Consider the following 9,112-nt stretch of genomic DNA (forward strand, 5'->3'; position numbering starts at 1 on the left):
AACTTACGTAGTGAGGTAGAGATGTGAGGTAGTATCTTAATGGTTACTACCTCTGAGAGGTAGCAACAGGAAATACCCTTAGTATCATTTACTACCTCAGATGGTAGTAACAGCAATTACCTTTAATAAAAATTGCTACCTTCAAAGGTAGTTACAGGAATTACCTTAAGCGACGCTTACCTATAGGTAGCAGTAACAGCAACAACCCTCAACAAACGGCACTCCTTTCTTGTTGGTGAATAACCCCCAATCGGAATGCTGGATAACACGCAGGCACTGTCCCATCGCTGCAACACTTTGCATCGCAGAAATATGATTATAGATTAGTTGAAAACAACATGAAAGCAGAACGCTTATATGGCTTCGAAAAAACAAAGATGATGCTATCGAAAAGAAACGTGATCAGACGCATGTGGGTTTGTAGCAAAGCGTCGTTGATGCACGGCTGGTCGGGTATCTTCTGGGATGACTTCGTTGGTGCGGACGTCGACGTTGCAGACATGCTCTAACGAAGCCAGTGCGCTCCAAGTACGAGTACCCCCCCCCCCCCCCCCCAATCGGAATAAGGTTAAGCAGGCCGACTTGCCACCAGCAGCCGTTCACGCTTCAACTCCGATTAGTTACATAGCCTCCTTAGGGCACATTGTTGGCATCAAAGGCCTCTGCGCGAGAACACAATCACTCCTCTGATATTGGAGAGCGCTGCGATAGGGTTTGCTTTGAAGAAATATACGCACATAACTCTCTCTTTTAAAGAAATAAGCGCCACTTTTGTCGGCCTTAGTAACTTTTTTCCAGTAATATAGGAAGTCCATCTATCACAAAATTCGGATACAACGAACGCCGATCCTCGTAACCGTGAGGTTCGTTATAACTTATAAGTGGACCGGGCTGTATACATGTAAAGAAAAGTGTTTATAATACAAGAAGTAAGGATACTATTATGTAACTAATATCTGGTCTTCTACTTTTCATTAGGGGAAGGAACGCGGGGTAAAGGGAATTGTGTTTGGATGACATTTGTAAAGAAGGGAAGTGCGCATCTATACAAACGCTTCATAACTACCCGTGAGCAAGGGCGCGGGTCCAAACCCGCGCCGCTTATTAGAAAGCGAACGAACGAACGAACTACCAGTAGAGGTTTATAATACTCTGGCATTACGAATCGAATAAAAAAACGAGATAAATAGCGAGCAGAAACAGAAAAAAGAAACAAATAGGAAAACAAGAACAGTGCAAAGAGTAAAAGATGTTAAGAAAAATATTATAATAGCGCAATGATATTTTCACTGCTGTTGCTGAACACTGAACAGCGTTTGTTTCTTATTTAGTCCTGCACTTTTGTCGCTTCTTAAGCCAGCGGTCCTTTTTATTAAGTTGCAGGATCTTCTGCATCTTGAAGAGAGATCGTCTCCACTCAGTTATTCTCTCTCGATTTGTTTAAACTAAAACTATGACCTCAGAACATGAGTTAATTATAGCGTTACTGGTGTTAAATATATTGGCCTATTTAATTTTTTTTAATTAGGCAGTACTACGGAACATAAGCACTTTGTCCAAGCAGGGGGCCGTAGTGGTGCTCTGATGCACCGGATGTCGTATCAATCATCTCAATTGCTAAGAAGTGCTGCTATGGCGTGTTTGACCATGCGTTGAAAGACACAGTGACTGTCCTGTGGACACTCTCTATGACCAAAGATAAAGATTTGATAACAGTCATTATATCAAAGTGCCTGCAAACTAGCTTTTTCTTAGTGGCTATATCGGTCTATGCTGTGCAAATAGAAAACTGCCGAAAGAAATGCTACGGTTTTTTTTTTCTACCTGAAGAATAATTACACGTGTTAGACTAAGCCCTCTCACACCTCACCATTTACACTCTGTGCGGTTTTACCCGCGTCAGGTCTGGAACCGACCACTTCTCGCGACTACATCTTAGACCTCTTCAGAAACTAAAAAGAACCAAATTTGATGGACCAAATACAGCAGACAAGGGCAGATGCCAAGTAACCTTTCGGCACGTGACTCCACAGATTCTTAGAAAACTTCATAAAATTTTCGAGTCGTTGCCGCTTGTCCCAGGGGGCTTCGCTGCAGGCCGGCAGCGGTCGGCTGCTTTCTCTGCGCTAGCGACACTTGGCAGCCAAAGGCATAACAATCCCCTCCAGCTCCTGTCGGTGCAGTCGTCGCATTCGGGGAGGTTCGGTCGGGGACACGTATTAAGGCCGCGCGCGGGTGCAGGAGAGGAAGAACGCACGAATCAATTATCGCCCGTCCCCAGATGCGCCGAGCACCGATGGGGCTGAATTAGCGCCGCACGAAGCTGGCCCCGACGGCAGCGGCAACAATAAAGACAGCTGACGCATCCCGTCCGAGGCACGCTATGGCACGCTATGGCGCGCTTGACGCTTCTATTCTCTATCTTGCCTTCTTCACTCTTTGAACCATGCTCCTAGATATATGTTGTTTATTTTTTTTATACGGGTCGCCTGTTTTTAACGACTGAGAAGCTGAGAGATCCCAAAGGTCAAAACGGAGAGGAGAACATGGACCTCTGAGCGCAGTTTCTTTGCCACAGAGGGAGAGAGAGAAAACTTGCTCTTGCTTTTGAAAGCGGAGCATTCATTGCAAAACTGGTTTGTACACGGACGGTCAGTGCGCGCATCAGGACGACGGCTCTTGCGCAAGTGCCCGCTTTACACACCAGAGGGCGGCACTTAGGAACTGGGGCTATATATGTGTCGAGCCGGAAACATTCTCCGTTCTGTTTTTCTTATGACAACATATAGGTAGTTGTGTGCATGGAATTCCTTCAGTGCCGTAGATTAACGTATTCTCCGCCGTTACGGGCCAAACCTGCATTGCCGGAACGGGTCAAGCCGCGATTAGGACGTTGTGAGTACACACTGCCAAGGGCTTTTAGAGAGCAGCAGGCTTCCTATCCGGCTCTGAGCGCAGCTTTCATGATCCAGCGCTCGCACAGCGTTAAACAAACACCGTGGAATCTATATGGTTTGGCACCTGCACTGTCGCGCACATTGCCGCGGCAACGTGATCGGAAGCAGTGGGTGAACCCGTCGCGGAGGATATATAGAGTACTTGGCTAACGGGGAACCTGGATTAAATCCTGCCCGCGGCTGCCGCGTTTCGATGAAGGCCAAACGAAAAAATAAAGGCAATGGGTTAACTTGGCTAACCCTGGAATTGAGCGAAAAGCAAGCACGCTCTGAGGCTCGTCCATGGCAGCTCCGCTACACTACCCACACGACCACGTTGGCAATGACGTGGTATCACGGTGTCTTACGACACCCCCATTGGATGTCGTAACGTGGCTTCACATGACCCCATCCAAATTTCGTAAGGTCAAAGGTTAGCCAATGTCAAAGGTCAACTAAACGTCATGGGTCAAGGGTTCGACACCATAACAGTACCACATATGGTCATACACGACTATCCTTGGCTCGGCTGAAGGTGGTTCAAGGTCATTGTCCGGCCTACGCGACGACTGCTTTACCTAGCGCGGTGAAGCTTTTCGCTTCAAAATGCTCCCGTGTGACGTACGATGTCAGCGCACGCTAAAGATCACCATGTGGTCGAAATTACGCCGGAGCCCTCCACTACGGCACCTATTTCTCGCTTCCTTCTCTCAGTCCCAGTTTCCGACCTTCCTCCGCGGCGCGGCTGAGATGTCCACCGAAAACTGAGACGGCGGGGAGTTTTATGGCCCTGTCAAGCGCGCAAGTTAAGTGCACTTACAAGGAGTGCGCTTCGGCATCCCGAGTGGCAATTCAGGCTACGCGGTGCTAAACGAAAAAACAAAGTGCACTCGTAGTAAAAAAAAAAAAAAAATGGGGACACGCAATCAGCGAAAATTTTGAAGAGGTCAATGAAAAAAAAAATAACTCTTTAACAACGAGAAATAAAGTAGAAAAAAAGCCAAGACTATCCAGAATTTTGGCAACAAACAAGATGGCGGCGTGCAGCGAAGTTGAACCAGATCGCGTTCCTTTACTGTGTTGCTTCGCTTGTACCTACTGCGAAGCAATATTCTTTAAAACAGTGTTTTGTAGCAGGTAAAATAAACTGGTGACTGATTTTTATACATATTGTGTCTTCGAAGTCGCTGCTCGCGTGGTTACGCACTCGTCCCTCAAGGTGTGTTCTGTGAACGCACTCCGGCGTGAATGTGCACTTCGAAGAGTGCACTTATGTTGAGCCGTTTAGCTCTGCTAGAGAGCACTTTTAGGAAGTGTCACTCTTCGTAAGTGATTTTTCATTTTTGCATTCATTTAATTAATCAACTACAATGATTTCATTAACTCGTTATCGCCTATCAAAAACCGATCAATGATCAATCACCCGAACCCCAAATTACTAAGGAACGATTTTTTTTTTACGCCGTCCCGAGTATAGGCCACCGCTTCGAATCCCTGCTGCAAGCTAGGCTCTAACTTGACTAGTAAGTCTATGCAGCACGAAACGCCGAATTGTATGACACCGTCCGGAACATTATGCGGCACACGGTTGGCATGATACGATTTTTACGCAGCCCCGATTATTTCCGATACGCTGTGCCGTCGAGCCCGTGCCGACTACGCAGACAGCTTTTCGACCGAACGATCTGTATACGGTGTCGCGTAAAAAAAAAGAATGGCTGGCGGTTTAGCATTGCTAAATACGAATGCTGAAAACCCCGGTTTTTGCCGGTGTACACCACCTCTACGTACCTCAAGCGCGATTGAGGTGTCCACTGACCGGCCAGTTACTCGGCATTGCTTTCCTCAAAATGAACGGAGTCTAAACCTTCCGCCGGTTTCAGAGAAAAGAAAAGGAGCATAACTGCTTCAGTTTGTAGTTGGACGCCACCGCCCACTCACAGCTCGACTGATATGTCTCTCCGTTTCGTTTCTTAGTGCGCAACCTGAGTCGAGGTCGAATGCTCACGATGGCACACTAATGCTTTCGCCTTCACAGCACGTAAGCAGCCCTTAATCGCCCCCTGAATTTTTTTCCCCCTCAAACTCGACATCGTACTTGTGTAACCTTCCAGCAGGGTGGATGCTGCCACACATTGGACCACAGAGGGCAGTGACGTGTCCGCGTGGCACAAGCAGATGGCGAGTTCAAAGGTCGTCCCACGCGGTCGAGCCCTGGCTGTCGTCGAGCCAATGCCACGCGCGCCCACGCACAATCAGGCGCACGCCCAGGCTTCCGCTGCGGCACTGCACGGCGATACGCGGGAACCGGTGGGTGCGCCGACGATCGCATCATCGCGCCCATGAATAAGCTCCGGACGATGCGTGACTCAAGCTCGTTTGCGCATTTGGAAATGTTTCTTCGTGCATTTTCAAGCAGGCATTACGGCACAACTGCGCCGTAAAATGTCGAAAAAAAAGACAGAATTCAGAATCATAATCAGTCTTTGTTTGTTAATATATTACATACATAGAGTATATCATACAGAAGGAGGTCCCGAAGTCAAAGACTGTAATGGGGCCTCCTAATCAAATACATCGTGTAAAACATTTGACAGCTGCGACAGATCAGATGAATATGAGAAATTGAATATATACACATGGGGTACAACGTAAAGGAGATACATGGGAGAGAAATAAACGCTATTAAAAAGCTATTACAAAAGACCCGCGAAACATACTGAATTATATATCATACTGAATTATAACGAAGGTTAGGAGGCAGTGCAAGATATATATAAGAAAAGGAATCGCATTCATCACAATGAGGGCTCTTAGCTAAAAATTGCTCGTTTATAGTGTGCTTTAAAGCTGAAGATTGAATGAGCATTCTTTAGTTCTAATGGTATAGTGTTGCAGACAGAAACTGACGAGAAATGAATTGTGGCCAAAATGTGACTTAATGTTTGTCGGTTCGTCGTAATGCCAGATTTTCTGTGGTTTGGTAGTATTTTTCTGTCGTGCTGTAGTGCTCTCCTGTAGCTCTGTCGATACGGCAGAAAAATTAAGGGACAGCAAAAGACTACAGTAATTCACACTCTTAATAGAACTTTTGTTGCTGCTACAAGTTCATGGGCTACCAAAAAACACACTACACTACACTACAAAAAAATCTGTTGTGACGACAGCAAATTTTCTGCCGTGTTTTTCGACTAAGAAACACAACAAGAAAGGAAGCGTGCTATGTAATGCATAGAACTGCTTGGGATTGTACATTCCAGTGACGTGAACAGCGCAAAGAAAACAAGAACAAAGAAACGGATATACTCAGCGCCATATGTTGTTGTTGTTGTTGTCCTCAAGAGGATAATGGCGCATACTCACTGCGGGGGATGGGCCAAGTCACAGGCGCCGACTGACAGCTAGGTGCTCAAAACGCTAAAAAAAATGTATGTGCATATGCATATACTTCTTTTTGCCTCTTCTTCTTAAGTCGGGGTGTCCACGTCACAAGAAACGTAAACTAAAATAGCGCTCTGTAGGCTTACGTTACGTGAAGTTGCACCTAACGTCACGTCGTGTTTCCTGTGAATCGCAGGCTGTGTGCTCCTGAACACCACTTGTTCCTTCGCGACAACCTCTCCTTCCTACATGGCACGATATGAGGTTGAAAATTTTCACTCTGTCCGTGGAGAGTTTCGGTTTCTTTAAAGGGGTACAGGCTGAAACTTTTTGGATGTCCATTTTTCTGCCTTCAAAAAGGCGTGACGGCCCCAGTAATCATGAAAATGAGCTTGGAACACCAGTCCGCGGCGTGAATAATTCGTTACATAAGATTTTGTACCGGCAGTTCCGGTCTTGATCGGCGCCAGCGCTGCTGAAGAACACTCTGACGTCACATTCTACCGGAAAACCTGGACTACCACATTCCTGACGACGTTGGCGTCACCGGCAAGCACTGTTTGTTCCTGTGCACAACCACTGGATTTGGTGACGTCATAATAAATGAGGCATGTGCACCTTAACCCCGCTGGATGTGAGTGGAAAGTCCGAGCGGTTCCTCGGAAAACATTCAAAATAATATTACATTAATAAAGCGAAAGCTTTAGCAGCGTAGTCAAGCCAAGGTCATCGGCGCCGAAATTTGACCTTGAAGTGGAGGACGAGGAGCGGTGGAGGTGTGGCAGCCACGTGACATTCACGTCACTCGACGCAGCTGCGATCGCGCGCCGCCGCCGTGCCGACCGCTGCCTTGGCAGCAGTGGCCACGTAACTAACCACGTGACTCGCCGTTTGCTGGAAAAAGGAGCCGGCGCCGCTCTGTCCCTAGCGAGCGGACCCATCCCAGAACACGCGGAGATCAGAGTACTGGGTCTCTTTATCAATAAACACCGCCGTGTCGACACAACACTGGCCAAATTGCGCAAGGTGGGAGACCAGGTGCGCCACATGATCCGCCGGGTTTCCAATAACCGCGGGGGGTTACGGTGCAAAGATGCCTTGCGGCTGGCGCACGCATTCGTAACCAGTCGAGTCTTGTACTCGACTTCTTACCTCCACCTTCGCAAATGTGACGAGAAAGCCCTTGAGGTGGTTCTCCGTAAGACTTACAAGCGTGCTCTCGATCTCCTGGTCACCACGTCCAACCAGCGCCTCCTGGGCTTGGGGATGGTCAACACCTTCATGGAGCTCCGAGAAGCACACTTGACAAACCACTACACAAGACTCTCAAAGAAGCCGTCGGGTCGCCGCCTGCTTGCCCGACTTCACATCCACCATCCAACACTAACGGAAGAGCGCGTACGCATCCCCGAGATCTGGAGATACGCCCTGGACGTACGCCCTCTTCCGGCCAACATGACACGAGACGACCATAGTGGCAGGCGCCTCGCGCGGGCGGAAGCCTTGGCACGCTGCTATGGAAACAAACACGGAGTATTTTACGCGGACGCCACCGGCCCACATCATGGGGGCTGGTAAGCAGCCGCAGTCGCCCACCAAGACACCGCAGTGAACAGCCTTACGTTCAAAGCTCAAGACATTACTCATGCGGAAGAGGTGGCAATCGCGCTCGTCGCCGCCGATCAGGACTCGCGGGTCATCGCTACCGACTCACGGAGGTCCTGCAGGAACATAGAAAGGGGCTTTATTCCCTATGTGGCATACCGAATTCTTCAACATAGTAATTATCCCGGGGCTCCCGCGTCCCGCACAATAGTATGGACTCCCGCGCACACGGGTCTCGAGGGCAACGAAGCGGCCGACGCCGCTGCTCGCGCGCTCACTCTCCGGGCATCACCCTCGCCTCCCCCCGTTGCGGACTCCGACCCTAATCCGGCTTTTGCCTTCAAGGAAATCACCCAGTATTACCAATTCGGCCACGCAATCTTTCCTAAGCCCTCCAAGGGCCTCACGAAGGCGGAGGAACACTTACTGCTTCACCTTTATACTAAAACACTTCTGTGCCCGGCAGTCATCAAACATTTCGACCATGCGTGCACAGGGGAGTGCCCGCACTGCAGGGAAAAGTCTTCGGACATTTACCACATGGTGTGGGCATGCCAATCAACTCCGCATCTTCCCCCTATCCCCAACCCTGCCCGGGAGGACTGGGATGCGGCTCTGGTCGGCTGCTCTGACCTGGCGAGCCAAAAGGCCCTGGTCCGGCGCACCCGAGCAGCAGCTACCGCCAATGGACTGCTGTAATGAGCAGCCCACCTAGCATTTGTAAGGAACGGACCCTTAAGGACCACTCCACTAGCTCCCTGTATATATTTTGAAAATAAAGTTTTCAGTCAGTCAGTCAGTCAGTCAGTCAGTCAGTCAGTCAGTCACAGCATTCGTATTGCACTTATATAAGGCCATGGACGGAGCAAGTCGGCCGGAGCCGTCTACGTCGTCGGGACGATTTCGCTAAACCACACTTAGCTGAGCTGAACTGCAACCATTTTAAGAGCGTTGGCTCTTATTCATCACGTTTCTCGATTTCTTGGGGTCTGCTACCACCTCCCTTCAGCGTGAAATTTTCTAAGTCCGTGGAATTATGGATGGTGGCCCCCGTTGTAAATCGATACAGCAACCCAATTGGTGATTGACTGGTGAGATCGTTAATTTTGTGACGTCATAATTAACTAGACACGTGACTATGTTTAATCGCTTATAACTTGGTAATTAATGAGGTCATCGGAAAACATATT

The 9,112-nt window shown here is 48.6% G+C and overlaps 1 pseudogene; it reads left to right on the forward strand.

Annotated features, from left to right (window-relative positions):
- The first annotated feature begins 7,772 nt into the window (after positions 1-7,772).
- On the forward strand, positions 7,773-8,621 carry LOC144094907 (uncharacterized; annotated as a pseudogene).
- Positions 8,622-9,112: the final 491 nt, after the last annotated feature.

This window comes from Amblyomma americanum, chromosome 6 (assembly GCF_052857255.1).
Source record: "Amblyomma americanum isolate KBUSLIRL-KWMA chromosome 6, ASM5285725v1, whole genome shotgun sequence".
In the NCBI taxonomy this organism is placed as follows: Eukaryota; Metazoa; Arthropoda; class Arachnida; order Ixodida; family Ixodidae; genus Amblyomma; species Amblyomma americanum.